Below are 16,902 nucleotides of genomic sequence, written 5' to 3' on the forward strand. Positions count from 1 at the left end.
TTTCTGGATAGAGTAATCTTCATTGTAGGTTTTTCCCTTTCATCACTTTAAATATTTTCTGCCACTCCCTTCTGGCTTGCAGAGTTTCTGCTGAAAGGTCAGCTGTTAACCTTATGGGGATTCTGTTGTATGTTATTTGTTGTTTTTCCCTTGCTGCTTTTAATATTTTTTCTTTGTATTTAATTTTTGATAGCTTGATTAATATGTGTCTTGGCATGTTTCTCCTTGGATTTATCTTCTATGGGGCTCTCTCTGCTTCCTGGACCTGATTAACTATTTCCTTCCCCATATTAGGGAAGTTCTCAACTATAATCTCTTCAAATATTTTCTCAGTCCCTTTCTTTTTCTCTTCTTCTTCTGGGAACCCTATAATTCGAATGTTGATACATTTACCATGTTGTACCAACATGTACAATGTTGGTACAATTCGAATGTTGTCCCAGAGGTCTCTGAGGCTGTCCTCGATTCCTTTCCATTCTGTTTTCTTTATTCTGCTCTGTGATAGTTATTCCCACTATTTTATCTTCCAGGTCACTTATCCATTCTTCTGCCTCAGTTATTCTGCTATTGATCCCATCTAGAGTATTTTTAATTTCATTTATTGTGTTGTTCATCGTTGTTTGTTTGCTCTTTAGTTCTTCTAGGTCCTTGTTAAACGTTTCTTGTATTTTCTCCATTCTATTTCCAAGATTTTGGATATCTTTACTATCATTACTCTGAATTCTTTTTCAGGTAGACTGCCTATTTCCTCTTCATTTCTTTGGTCTGGTAGGTTTTTACCTTGCTTCTTCATCTGCTGTGTATTTCTCTGTCTTCTCATTTTTCTTAACTTACTGTGTTTGGGGTCTCCTTTTCGCAAGCTGCAGGTTCATAGTTCCCGTTGTTTTTGGTGTCTGCCCCCAGTGGCTAAGGTTGGTTCAGTGGGTTGTGTAGGCTTCCTGGTGGAGGGGACTGGTGCCTGTGTTCTGGTGGATGAGGCTGGATCTTGTCTTTCTGGTAGGCAGGACCACGTCTGGTGGTGTGTTTTGGGGTGTCTGTGAACTTAGTATGATTTTAGGCAGCCTCTCTGCTAATGGATGGGGTTGTGTTCCTTGCTAGTTGTTTGGCATGTGGGGTCCAGCACTGGAGCTTGCTGGTCATTGACTGGAGCTGGGTCTTAGTGTTGAGACGGAGATCTCTGGGAGAGCTCTCATCGAGTGATATTACATGGGGCCATTAGGTCTCTGGTGGTCCAATGTCCTAAGCTTGGCTCTTCCACCTCAGAGACATAGGCTTGACACCTGGCCAGAGCACCAAGACACTGTCAGCCACATGGCAAGTACGTGGGTAGTGCCTTGCCTTTTGGGAAGTCTGAGGTCTTCTGCCAGCGTTCAGTAGGTGTTCTGTAGGAGTTGTTCCACATGTAGAGATATTTTTGATGTATTTGTGGGGAGGAAGCTGATCTCCATGTCTTACTTCTCCACCATTTTGAAGGTCCTCTCACTGGAAAATTTTAAAGCAGCAAACTGAAATGATGAGATGTGCATTTAGGGAAACATTAACTCTAGCAGTATTTTAGGAGATAAGTAACAGAGGAGACATCATAAAAAGATGAGATAAGAAAATGGCAAAACTAATATTTATTGAGTTCATACTATGTGCCAGGTAAATAGTACTGAGCTATGTACTTTACATGTATTGTTTTATTCAATGCACATACTAGCCTTGAAACATGTTTTATTCTCCTATTCACTTCTCTAATAGGAAAACTTAGGATTAGAGAGAGATTTAATACTTTGCATGAAAGTAAGTTATGTTGGAGCACAAATCTGAGGAAGAAATTGTGTAGTTGGGAACTAAGGTTTTGTTGGTGGACATGGAAAGGAGAAAACTGATTCAAAAGCTAAGTGAACAGTCTTGGTGTCATTAAGAAAGGGCTGATGGAGGAGGAGAGGATGGTGGTTCATTAGTTTTAGGTTGCCATCTTGAGCATATCCATTGGTCTTGGTAGACTCATGGTCAAAAAGCGTCCATCCCATTAAATTATCTGCTCCTAGACAGATCTCATCATTTCACATAAATTTGCATTGACATTTTTGTATTTACTATTCCACACTTTCATTTTGATATTACCAGTTCTTTCTTCTATTTATTCAAATAATATAAATCATGCCCACACTTCAGGACCTGTATCTCAAGTTTTGTCTATTCCATGAAACTTAAAAAAAATTAATTTTAGCCAAAACAGAATCTCTATTCCTTAGAGTATATTGTCTACTTCCAAAAATTTAGGCAGGTGACCAGAGACGGTAGAGCATAATGGTTAAGTGCATGAATTTCGGAGCCAGAAAGAACATTGGTTCAAATGAATTGGCAAATTATTTAAATGCTTTGGGCTGAGACTTCTCAGCTATAAAATGGGTATTTCAATGACATGAGTATAAAGTACTGTGAACATTAAATAAAGTAATGCATGTATAATGCTTGACACCTTGACTGACACATAGTAAGCACTTACTAAATGTTGGCTAATACTACCTTTATCATTAAATGCTTATATTTATGCCAGTGTTCTCAGTGTCCTATTTTACACTTGCAGGCCTTGGTTTCCCAGGAACAATGTAATTATCTCAAGGGCAGGGAAAATGTTCAACACATCTGGCAAATTACTAAATAATAAATGCTGAATGAATGGATGATTGCACAACTTCTTTTGCTTTTCTTTCAGTGGATAGCATAATATCAGACTTGTGCTAGACACTTAATAAACACTACTTGAGTATTTTAAAATTATGCAGACATAGAGAATGGACTTGAGGATGCGGGACGGGGGGAGCGGGAAGTGAGAGAAGCATCAACGTATATACACTACCAAATGAAAAATAGACGGCTAGTGGGAAGAAGCAGCATATCACAGGGAGATCAGCTTGGTGCTTTGTGACCACCTAGAGGGGTGGGATAGGGAGGGTGGGAGGGAGGCTCAAGAGGGAGGGGATATGGGGATATATGTATTCATATGGCTGATTCACTTTGCTGTACAACAGTAACTAACACAGCATTGTGAAGCAATTATACTCCAATAAAGATGTATAAAAAGAAAAAAAAACAATGATCAGTATGATCTCATGCTTGATTAACCTAATTAAATAGAACTCCAAGCACACTGTAACCAGAGGAATTTTCTCTAAGTTTCATAGCAGCAGAACATTGTGCTGATGTCTTTTGTTGGTATCAATTGTATCTGTGTGATATCTTCATCTAGAATTCACATTTCCTTCATATGTATGTCATTGCTAGGACTACAAGGATGGAGTCTGTTAGTTTAAGAAGAGGATGCAGCAGAATTCATTCCTCCTTCCTTCCTTCCTTCCTTCCTCTCTTCCTTCTTTCCTTCCTCCCCTCCCTCTCTCCCTCCCTTCCATCACTCTTTCCCTCTCTCCCTCTTTTTTTCCTTTCTTCACTCCACAAATGGATGTCACATGCCTACTGTGTTCAAGGTAATGTGCCTGTATTGAAAATCCAAAGAGGAACATGCAGATTCAAAGAGGAAGAAGACACAGTCATCATCTCAAGGAACTTATAATTTAGGGGGAGATAGGCCCCCTAAATTAGTAAATAGACAATTACAGAACAATGAGACATAAGAAAACACAGTGTTATGGGGCAAACATGAGGGTCACAAACTTAAGATTCATTACACCATTTTCTGTCATCTTGAAGGTATCCAAGATGTAATTGTTTGAGCAAACTAAGTGAATGTGAAAACACATCATTGTGACCTTCAGTCTAGAAGACATAGGGTAAAATTAGGCTGGAGCATTTTTTCTCTTCTGGCATTATACATCTGATTTCACTGATATATAGTGCACAATTACTCGAAACAAGTGCCCATAGAAGTCCATAAAACCAAGTGACCTTTCAAGACATAACAAAGGTAAAAGGTTACTGTCATCACTCCCTGTGAATCACTTCATTATCAATATTTTAGACTTTGAAGTAAAATAATGACATAAGATAATTAAGCCATTCTTTGGTATTTAATACCAATATTTCAGAAATAGGACTCCAAAGTATTTCCAGATATCATTCTTCCCTTCATAACTACATTGATAGAAATAGTTCTCTTCACAGGAGGATTAATTGTGGTGACATTTGTCACTCAGACATTAACTAAAAACAGGGCACAAATGGATAAGTATAGAGGTAGCAAGGCAAAAATGACAAAATGTATAACAACATTTTATTTGTATGCTGCAGTTCATTGTTTATCATATTTACTTCTTATTTAATGTTTTAATTTGTGCCATTAAGTAAATGTCCCCATACATTCATAAATATATTTCATAATGTTATTGTTAGGGAATACCCACAATGTATCTGACTTGTTAAAAATGAACAGCTATATATGACTTGTGCTGTCATCCATGTGACAAGCTACAAACTTGGTATCACTATGGTAGCCATTTATGGGAAATAGAATAATTATGCCACTGCTGTAAATTATAGGAAGAGTTCTCATTGGAACCATAGACTGTTAATAAAGGTTGCATTCATTACAGATTTATTAGGTTTGCATTTCTGCTTTGAGCTTGCATTTACATATCTGTAAATTCATTTGCATAAGAAATTGAAAGCAATTGATGAGGCTATTGGAAAAAGAGCTTTCAAATCTCATGAAGTTGTTATCTGCATAGTAGAAGATAGACTGGTCCTAAATCTGCTCCAAGTGAAGTTCTTAATAAGTTTCCATTGGATTCCTTCAGTGCAAAGGCTCTGGAACCAGATTGCCGGGATCTGAACGTTGACGTATCTTTGGTTAGCAATATGATCTTTCTTTTCTTTAATTTTTTTTTTTTTTTAGCAGAGAAAGATTTATTGCAGGGCCAAGCAAGAATTGGTGGCTCGGGGGCTTCCCTGGTGGCGCGGTGGTTGAGGATCCGCCTGCCGATGCAGGGGACATGGGTTCGTGCCCCGGTCCGGGAAGATCCCACATGCCGCGGAGCGGCTGGGCCCGTGAGCCATGGCCGCTGAGCCTGCGCGTCCGGAGCCTGTGCTCCGCAACGGGAGAGGCCACAACAGTGAGAGGCCCGCGTACCACAAAAAACAAACAAACAAAAAAAGGAATTGGTGGCTCATACTCAAAAACCCCGAACTCCCGAGCAATATGATCTTGATCAAGTTCTCTTTGACCTTCTCTTTCTTCAACTGCATACTGGAGCAGTAGTGCTATCCACCTTGTAGTTTTGTGCTGAGAATTAAATGAAAAAAAAAAAAAAATATATATATATATATATATATATAGGGCCCTTCACAAGGGCTTGGCACACAATAGGTACTCAATAAATTTTAACTATTGCTACACATATATATTTTAATTTTTAAAAATTGAGATATAATTGACATATAATATTGGATTAGTTTTAGGTGTACAACCTAACGATTTTATATATGTATATATCGGGACATGATTACCACAATAATTTTTAGTTAACATTCATCATGAGACATAGTTACAAATTTTTTCTTTCTTGTGATAAGAACTTTTAAGATCTGTCTTAGCAACTTTCAAATATGCAGTACAATATTGTTAACTATACTTACCATGCTGTACCCTACATCCTCAGGACTTGTCATATAACTGGGAGTTTGTACCTTTGACCGCCTTCACCCATTTTGTCCAACCCTGAACTCCTGCCTCTGGCAATCACTAATCTGTTCTCTGTATCTCTGAATTCAGTTTTCTTAAGATTCCACATATCAGTGAAGTCATACAAGGATTTGTCTTTCTCTGACTGACTTATTTCACATAGCATAATGTTTCAAGTTCCATCCATATTGTCACAAATGGCAGAATTTCCTTCTTTTTATGGCTGAATATATATATATATATATATGCATTTTCTTTGTCCATTTATCTGTCAGTGGCCTCTTAGGTTGTTACCATGTCTTGGCTATTGTACATAATGCAGCATTTAACATGGGAGTGCAGATATCTCTTTGAGATAATGATTTTATTTCCTTCAGATAAATAACCAGAAGTAGAATTACTGGATCATATGGTAGTTCTATTTTTAATTTTTGGAGGAACCTCCATACTCTTTTTCATAGTAGCTGCACCAATTTACATTTCTACTAACGTGCAACATGTCAACAGTGTAACAGTGCAATCTTAAATACTGATATAAGTACAACAATTAGATTTGTCCTCTTGGTTCTCATTCTGGTGGTCTTAATCACATTTTTAGGCTTAGTATGAAAATGTGTATGTCTAATGGAGTGATTTGATGGTATAGATGTAATAGCTCTTAATAGCTTTGTCACAATGCCTCGGATATTCCTTTTCAAATCTTAACAAAGTATTCACAATTCCTGAACCCTAAGTGAAAACAACAAAGATCAGAAAACAATGCTTTCTAAAAGATAATTTCAAGGTTAGAGAAACAGTAAAAATAAGTTCCATGAACCATCAGTAAAAATAAAACAACAAAAATAGAAAAAAAAAGTGGCTGATATTGTATGTAACACCCAAGAACAATTTGGTTTTTACCTAGTTTTATTTTTTTAAATATTATAGTAATCATAGAGTCCTTCAAATTGTCATTCAAGGATGGCAAAAAATTTCACACACACTCTACCACTTTGCTTTTCTACGGTCATGTAGACATGAGATGGTCTGGTGGAAACAATATTGTCGTAGAAGACAGAGTCCTGTATTCTTACATAATCTCTTCCTTCAAACAGCTGTGTGATAATCCACTTCTCCACTCAGATATGTCCGGTGTAAAATAAAGGTGCAAGACTAGATTATCTTTCACAGTCCCTTTGGTCTCTGATGTCTTGTAAGCTAAGAAATTTGTTAGAAAGTCCACGTAGTTGCAGAAAGCCTGTATCTGCGGAAGCTTGCTTTTCTACGGTGTAATGGTGTGTTTGCACTAACTGGTTTTTGTTCACGTATTTGCAGCATTGCTTATTTCAGAGGGGTTGAGAAAATCTGTCACACTAGAAATATTCAAAATTACAGCCTATTTAAAACAATTAAATAGTAGTTCTGTGTTTTGCCATTGTGTTTGCATTTAGGATAAAATAGCTGCTTAATCTGTATAACAATTTGAAACTAATGATGGTTAAATCACCTAATACTCCTTGATATCAATGCAAATTAATCTGAAATTTAACTCCATTTGTTGGAGCCCTAGCGTTTCCAGGCACTTGTATTAGATCTCCTCTAGGAAATGATTTAAAAACATTCTGACATCAAATCCTTCTTGACTTTGGGGACTGCATCTCAAAGTACAAAAGTTTTTCATATTGGATCATAAATCTACTCCATAGGAATTTGATCTCCTTAGATTTCAGCTTTTGGTTTATGACTCTAAAAACAATTATACTAATAAAAACTGTCTAAGCAGGGGATGAACGGAAGTAGCAAGTATATTAGAAGTCAAAACAGGATTTTCTTTTTGTAATCGGAGAAGGAGAGACACATCTTTGGCATTCACCATTATAAAACACAAGATTAATGCAGTTCTCAATAAGAAGGTTAAGTGCATAAAATAAAAGAGCACAGCCATTATCCATCTCAATGGATATGCCTCCAACTTACGAATCCCAACAATACATGAAAAATACATGATGTTATTAGGTGGTGGAAGCTGGCAATATATTGTCCATAACTTATTTATATAAGGCTGTCCTGAGAAGCAGTGTTTAACTCTGCTGGCTGGGCCGATAGAACGGGGACCTGGGCCGCTATTAACTGAGAGTCAGAGGGGAGCTGACAAACACTCCTTGAAAACAAATGAAACGTGGGGCATCTTAACACTTCTTTCGTTATTCTGGGCCAGTTCTGTTTTCCTCTAAGCTTCTGCTGATCTCACAAAACAGGGGTCATCTCCTTGTTTTGTCTAAACGTTGTACTCGGTTGTTTACCTCATTAGTGGATTTATTAAACTAATAAGTGCCAGTAAAATTAGGAACTGGTGGTTGTAGTCAATCACGGAGTTATCTCAAGGGATGGCCACCACCCCGGCTAACATACTGGAGTTTGGTTTGCTCTTCCATGGGACAAGGGCTGCTTCGATGTCAGGGGTCTCCGGAGAGGGAGCTTCTCTGCAACAGGTCGTACGTCATGTGGGGAGGTCCACTGATCTTGATATAAAATTTAATAGAAACAAGGTTCAGCCTTAGGAAAGGGACTCCTGAATCTGGATGGTCAGGGATCCTGGGCCCCTGACAGACAGAAAGCACGTGGTGAGGCCATGGCCACTTGTGGGAGGTGGACTCGTTCGAGTGTTATGACAATTCATGGTGACGGCTACTGTTTCCTGCATCTATATACTGAAAATTGTGTCTAGAGACAAACCACTTCACCTTTTATTTTTCCAAAACAGAACATTTATTACTTTTAAAATAAAGATTTTAATCAAGGACTGACTTTAATTTTTATTTAAGTAATCAAAACAATGAGTGGGTGAGACCAAAACAGTGTTTATAAAAATTGCTAAATGTTTCTCCAGAGAACCAAACTCAGAGCTGGCTCTCAGTGTTCATCCCTCGTTTTGTGGAGACTCAAAGTTTCCCATTAGGACATAAGAGTCTGTCATCGAACTTGAACCGTGAAAGTGGACTCCCAATATATTTGGTAGGGATGGTACATGACTTTTAAGGTCATCAATTTACAGGGAAGTTAGATCATCTTTTTGCCTGGAATACTACACAATTGATTTCTCAAAGGTCACCCATGAACTCCTTCAAGTGAATTGAATTGAAAATTTAGTTTAGCCTTAAAGGGCATTGCAGTTCAATGGTCTAAGTCAGGGATTAACAATTAAAATTCTGAAGCCTGCTTTTCTGGTGTATTAGTGACAGGAAAGATTTCTTGGATGCCCATCGTTAGCAATGAGCTGAAAGCTCTTGCTCCTGTTCATGTGTCCTTTCCTTGTACACGATGTGGGATATATTTATATATATGTAAATAAGCCTTGAGAATTTTAAGGTTATTGGATTTCATAACTTAATATAACTTATAGTAATCAGTTAATTAGAATGCCGTTTCCCTGCTGAGTTCGACTCCACTAGGGCAGGCTATCTTAACCAAGGGCGCTTAGATGCATCACCTATTTATGAATCAGTTGGTGTAGACCCCATCCAGAGATACTCTAATTTGATAGGTTAGAGTTAAGACACTGGAAAGTATATGTATGTACACGTGTATGTATATACTTTTTTATTTTAACTTTATTTTATTGAAGTATAGCTGATTTACAGTGTTGTGTTAATTTCTGCTGTACAGCAAAGTAATTCAGTTATACATGTATATACATTCTTTTCATATTCTTTTCCATTACGATTTATCACAGGATATTGGATATCGTTCCCTGTGCTAGACAGTAGGACCTTGTTGTTTCTACATCTGACGTATAACAATTTGCATCTGCTAATCCCAAACTCTCAAATCATCCCCTCACTCTCATTGGCAATTACAAGTCTGTTCTCTCTATCTGTGAGTCTGTTTCTGTTTTGTAGATAAGTTCATTTGTGTCATGTTTTAGATTCCACATATAAGTGATATCGTATGATATTTGCTTTCTTTTTCTGATTTACTTCACTTGGTATGATAATCTCTAGGTTCATCCATATTGCTGCAAATGGCACTATTTCATTCTTTTTTTATGCCTGACTAGTGTGGAAAGTATATTTTTGACAAAGTTCCTTGGCGATTAAAAGAAAACAAACAATAGCAACACACACACATATATAGGTACATATGTACATATATATACATATATGTATTTACACACATACATAAATGCATATTTTTTTCACTTAACAATAAACTATGGAAATCTTACAGTAGCAATAATGTGTACAGTATGTACACATTGTCAGCTTATTATTTTTAATGGCTGCACTGTCTCATTAAATTGAAGAATATTTTAAGAGCTAGTTTCTTTGCTTCTTTGTGCCTTTTTTGTGTCTTTGTGTAAAGTGGGAATAATAGGACCTGCCCTATAGTGTTTTGAGGATTAAATGCGCTAATATACGTAAAGGGCTTAGAAGTATATTTGGAAGCTAAGAGGCATGATAAAGGAGTTTAATATTATTATCATCATCACTATTATTTTTAACCACAATTTGACAGTATTCCCAAGAGATATTTAAATATCTATGCAGTGTGTTGTGTTTCCCCATAATGGCAATTGCATAAGGATAGGATAATTTTCCCCAAACTTTTGTATGAGGTGCATTTTGAATTGAATTTTAAATGGACTAGAAGATGAATTAGGTGGACAGTGGGAGGATCACAAACCCTGCAGGAGGTGGGAGAACTCCATTCTCGTTTCCTTCTGCTGCTGAGAGCGTGTGACCTCGGACAAGTCAGAGAGAAATCCTGGGACTAAAGTTTTCCATGTAGAAAATGAAGGTGTTGGAAAAAGTGATCTCTTAGGTTTCAACAGTTTTAACTGTGCCTTGGTGTTGTGAAAACAAAGAGAGGGTGAGTCTGCGTAATGTAAAGTTTCCCCCAGAGTGTAAGCTCTGTGAGGAAGGCACCCCAATGCCTCATCCAGCGTGAAAGTCACAAGGTCTAGAGTGACTTTTTGCCCAGAGTAGGCGCTTAATAAAATTCTGTTGAAAAAACTGTTTACTAAAGGGTGATCAAAATGCAAAATGAATGTCAGGCACACAATGGGTCTTCATAGCCTTTTCTTTTTTTAAAATTCTTGTTTTGGAATATGTATATATATTTGAGAATGTATATATATATATATATATATACACATACTTACATATATATGTATTATATATATGTATAAAACTGAATCACTTTGCTATATACCTGAAACACTGTAAATCAAGTAAACTTCAATTTAAAAACAGAATTCATACCTATTTCTTCTTTAACTGATTATCTGAGTTCCTCTGTAGGAACCTCTCTAGAAATTTGACCGAATCGCTTATCTTATTTTTCAACATCAGAAAAAAAATTTAAATAGATTTCATTTTATTCTTAGCATGTCAATGCATATCTATTTCTATTGCTACATTAAAATAGTCTAATTGAACCACTTCAACAGTTGCAAAATACTCTGTCTAGAATACTTTGTTAAACTAAAGGAATGGAAGACGCATGAAAAAGTGCCACGTGCACTTAGCATGTACAAAGAGAACGCCATCTGAAAAGTAGAACTCTTCTTAGGGAAAGGATTTAAATGCAGTAACAAAGGCCCTATGGATTATTAATTAGAGTGATCCTTTTCATGGTGATGAATGAGGATGAATTTTTATAAAGCAGCATGATTAGATGCAGTTACATTATACTTTCATAACATTAGCATTTGTTATGTGATTGGAGAAGAGCCCAAAGATGTTGGAGGGTAAAAAATGGGCCCCTTGAATCCGTTAGTCTTACTTTCTATTTGATGATCTGCAGTTACTACTTCCAGAGACTCCGAGGCATGTGTGTATCCCTGTGCTTAGAAGCCTCTGAAATAGAATTAATTTTTTCATGCCGCAGTATGGATTTTTAAAATGCCAAGTTTCATTTAATTAAACAATGAAACCAAACCACACTTCTTCTTAATCAGAAGTATTGTGGGGGAAAAAGTTTGGAAAGCCAATAAATTACAATAAATAATGGTGAGTTTTAATATAAAACTCACTGAAAGATGCAACAGGTCAACCAATCTATGAACCTCTGGAGGGTAACAAGACAGTAAACTTGACACTGCACAGTATTTGACATACTGTGGTATTTGACATACAGTGAATCATTATTTACATTTTATCCAAAAACATTTACCTGAGAAAAGGTCATGACGTTAAATTTGGAGACATTTACAGCAATTGCTAAATGTTTACTATCTACATGAATGTCATGCTTCTCAGTCAAAAGCGGGTTGATGTGCTAAATGTCAATTATTTCAACTTGTTTGAAGGTAGCACAGATTGCCAAGCAACATAAAAAGAGGTTTAATAAATAATATATACACTGCTAACCATTCATCTCGCCTAGCGGAGGCTAGAGTTTTACATATAGAGGATTTATGACAAGCAACAGCTCAGGACATTAAAACTCAGTTACTGCAGTCCTGGACTGCGGCACTGTCATTAGCTCCTGCGAGCTGCACCTTGTAGCTTCTGCTTCTGCTGTCACTTTCGAGAAGGCACTGAGGAGAATGGAATTACTTCAGGAAAGAGCACTTTGAAGTTTTCTTTGTGTTTTCTGGTCCTTTCCAGAATTAGCAGCAAAGGAGGATTACCCAGAGTTATGTTGGTGGGAAATTGAATTGTTCCATTTTTCTCAGTGATTACAAGACACAATGTTATTCTGCAACAACTCCAAGGACTTTAAGAGAGCAACCCGGAAATGCTAAAAGGAAAGCAAGAGCACCAATGGAATGCAACACTGTGACGGAGCCAGCAATGAATGAAACACAAAAGAGTTTCCAGGGTGGTTTATCAGTACTAAAACTTGGTGGTGATGAGCTTTTTTCATTGTCTTCTAATAGCAAAATATATAAATAACATAGGACTCAGTGATACAACCACAAAAATGCCTTGGATCAAGTGCCCAAGGTCCATATTCTAAAAAGCTGGTCTTGGGCCTAAAGTGAACATGTGTATGTGTCATTTATATATCTCTTCTTTCTTATGTCTTTTTCATTGGAATTTGAGTTTATGAATAAACTCAGGTTAATGGCTTTAGCTTGTTGCCATCTGGTAAGCACTTACTGAGCGCCAATGGATTCAAACACAGTACTAGGTGCTGGTGTAAGACATTAGTATAGGCAGGTAGGAAGATGATAAAACAGTGCAAGTTAGGCTATTTGTAAGTACCACAAAAAAGTAATAAAGCCAGTCTCCTGAGAGTTTAGAAGGAAATGTTATGAGCAATATCAAAGAACCCTTGATGGAAGCATTAGTGTTAGATTCTGAGGGGCAGCAGAACGTATCCCTTTGGGAACAAGTAGCAAAGGAAGTTCCAGGCAGAAAGGACATCAAGGGCTGGTGTGAAAGGGTCTGTGTTTATGGGAGGTGAGCCCAATGGTTAGCTCTGCCTAAGAGGATTTGTGAAGGGAATATGGGAGGTCAGCCCCAGTGGGAAGGTCAGTCACAGCCCCACTGAAGTTCAGGTCAGTGGGAAGAGGCTCACTCAGGAAGAATCTGGAATGCCTGGTCAGACTTCGGCTTTTACTCTGGAAGCAAATGGAACGTCTGGAGTTCTTTGAGGTCAGAGCTGGCCCAGCAAAGATGAATCTGTCAGGACCAGAAGGGTGAAAAATGCCTTCATGGGGATAGTAGAAAAAGGCAGGGAGGCTCAGAGGGTTTGGAATCAGGGTGGGAGGGGCAGGGCGACATACAGGCATATTTACGTGCCACACTGACAAAAGTAACCACAGGAGTCAGTGGCATTTGCTTCCTGGGAAACCTTTAACTTCTCATCAGTCAGAGAAGGTGCAGGAGTGCTGCCTTGGTAGAGAAACAGCTAAGCTAATGGGTCTCTCTGTCCATAGAATGAAGGGATTTCTAGAAATGAGGGTAAAGATATAGTCAAGACCTTTCTGCCCTTGAATATATGACTAATCAAGGGAGAATGCTTATGGTAAGCTTCTTACTTCCCAGATGCAAATGCAATTCAGCTGAGCTGATTTGCAGCTTACGCTGGAAGTGTTGAGTCATCTCCCCAAACAAAAAAACATAAGCAATTCTTTAACGTTGACATGGAGGTTTATTCAAGAATCTGAAACACATTATTGTTATTCTCCAGCACTGAGCCCTAGGCTAGATAAACAATGTACTTTTAAAAGGGTCAAAATTACTTTCCAGAGCTCAGGGTCTCACCCCTTTCAAACTATTAGGTCATCTGGTGTTTGCACTATCCTGTATTTATTAGTGTTAAATATTGATGGTCTCTCATAAAATGATGTTGTCAGAGAAGGCTAAGTCATTCTGTCCTGGTCACTTAGTCGTTCAAATTCACATGTTAGATTTTTAACCAATTACGTAGTAGGGACTTAAGGAAAATATAGGTAAATGATGGGGGAAAAGGTAAAAGTAAAGGCTCTCCAGGGAGAACAAGCAGGACACTGACCAAAAAAAGACATGGGGAGGGTGGAAATTCCGTAAATAGCACTTGGATGCTTTCTTTGTGTTTTTTCCAGTCAAGCTAATGAGTAAGTAGGTAGACAATTTGCGTACTTCATAGTTAAATTTAACGTACGCCCTTACTATCTGACCTTAGCTAGAGTCTTGGGGATAGTCAATGAGCTCGAAACTTGTTTTCAATACTTGATCAGCTGCATGTATAAAGAATAGACTCTTGTTTAGTGCTAAGAGCATGGAACAATAGTTGGAAGCCACAGGGTTTTTTTTCCCTCACTAGAACAAAAGAACACACAGAAAAACCATATCCACTGTCCAAAGAAAGAGTTGCTTCACAAGGTACCGAGTTACCTGAGGGCTGAGTAGCCATTTGGGGTTCTTTTTATTGGTCTTCTGGGTGAATGGGATTTAGATATCAATTAGGTGGCTGGACTAAGGTGATCTTTAAAATTTCTCCCAGCTTTGAGATCTTCTGCCAGAAAAGTGCTAGGGACGATAAAGAGACCATGTTAAGGATTTAAGCCTGAGAAAGGTGGCTAAAATAACTCACTATGCTTTATACGTCTTAACTAAGTGATGAATTGGAGAGATGCAATAACTCTTGACCGCTAGCTAAAGGGTAAGAAGAAGGGTAGGATTATATACAGTGCCAAGAGGAAGTATAACAAGAAATAATACTGTGATATTTACTAAAGGAAACTGGAGGATCTGAATGAGAAACATTTTTTCAAATTAGAGCTTCAAAATCTAATGTATTTTGGCACTGTCTCCCAAGGGCAGCCACAGAAGCCCCTTTGAAGAGCTCTGCACAGCCTTGGAACAATTTAAGCATCATGCCCTTTAGAAAATAAAAAGCCTTTTCTGGAGGGCAGGGAGGGAAGGATTGTACAATTTCTTTTCAACACTGAGTATTCCAACGTGAGGATTTCTTCTTAGGTTTATCCCTAAGATAAACTATCCCTAAGATAAACCTAAGACAGACCATTTCTTCTGTCAACAGGCTGCAGGCAGATCCAGGCTTACTTGTGTCTGACATACATAGGCTGCATATTAAGGAACGTTGGCCTGGAACACCTGAAACTGGTCTGCAAACTTGTTCCCCCGTGGTCGTGGGAGCAGCTACCTCTTGGGATAGCCTTCTGCCATCTTTCCTTTTAGAAAATGGTTTTGGGAAGCCCAGGCAGCTCTGCTTATCTTCTCCCTCGTGTTTCCCCTAAGCTAGCACTTCAAACTTTTGTCTGGGGACCCTCAGCCTAGCAGAGGTGTGGGGAGGGGAAGCACACTATTTCCCCTCCTGGTTGGGGTTTGTATTGTACTTTCTGAATATTGCAGCCTACTTACCTTACATATTTTCTTCCGTTTCTCCTAGGACTGAATCTGCTCATTACTCCTTGGGCAAATCTACCCTCCATCCTTACCTCCTTTTTCTCAATCAGAAATAACACACTTTTTTTTATAAAATAGATCTTTATTGGAGTATACTTGCTTCACAATACTGTGTTAGTTCTGTTGTACAGCAAGGTGAATCAGCCATATGCATACACATGTCCCCACATCCCCTCCCTCTTGAGCCTCCCTCCCACCCTCCCTATCCCACCCCTCTAGGTCATTGCAAAGCACCGAGCTGATCTCCCTGTGCTATGCTGCTTCTTCCCACCAGCCAACTATGTTACATTCAGTAGTGTATATATGTCGATACCACTCTCACTTTGCCCCAGCTTCGCCCTCCCACCCCATGTCATCAAGTTCATTCTCTATGTCTACCTCTTTATTCCTGCCTTGCAACTAGGTTCATCAGTACCTTTTTTTTTTTTTTAAGATTCCACATGTATGCGTTAGCATACGGTATTTGTTTTTCTCTTTCTGACTTACTTCACTCTGTATGACAGACTCTAGGTCCACCCACCTCACTACAAATAACTCAGTTTCATTTTTTTATGGCTGAGTAATATTCCATTGCATATATGTGCCACATCTTTATCCATTCATCTGCTGATGGACAGAAATGACACACTTTCATTTACATTTAAAATAGGAAGGTTCTAGCTTTGAATATCTGAATAATATCAGGTACAAATAGCCCCAAGTCTTTGTCAGAGCCATGGGATTTTTCTGGTTGTATAACCTAGTTGTATAATCTTAGGCAAAATCACTGAAACTCTTTAAAGCTCAGATCTTCATTTGTAAATTGGGGGTGACCTATTTTCCTCACAGGCTACCATAAGGATGAAAAGTGATGATATATGTATATGTATATTATGGTGGCCGGCAAAGTTTGATGTTAATGTGAGTTAGTGTTATTAACAGTAAACTAGACAAATCTTTCTTCTGTCCATTGTATATACAACGATCTCTTCTAGTATAACTATGTCTGTCCTAACAAGGTTTAAGTTCTGAAAGAGGGAAAGAATATTTATTACACACTACTTTAAACATATGGAAATCTTCAGATGGCTATGAGCATGCTCTATAGGCTGGAGAAATAAGGAAGAAGCTGGGAGATTTTATCTGTTCTTTGGTAGACTAGGATGGGAAGAAATCCAGATCCTACACAGCTGGTGGTGGCCATGGAAAGGGAAGTGGGAAGTACGGGTACGGAGACAGGTGAAACAAAGAAAAGGAAAATATAGGGGCTGGTTTTACACTTAAGTGTTTCTGGGTTTTCTCTGAGAGAAGGTATTACAGGCTGAATTGTATTCAAATTCATACATTGAAGTCCTAACCCCCAGTACCTCAGAATGTGACTATTTGTAGACAGGGTCTTTAAATGATTAAATTAGACTGAGGTCATTAAGGTGGGCTCTAATCTAATATGACTGG

This window comes from Globicephala melas, chromosome 14 (genome assembly GCF_963455315.2).
Source record: "Globicephala melas chromosome 14, mGloMel1.2, whole genome shotgun sequence".
Lineage (NCBI taxonomy): Eukaryota > Metazoa > Chordata > Mammalia > Artiodactyla > Delphinidae > Globicephala > Globicephala melas.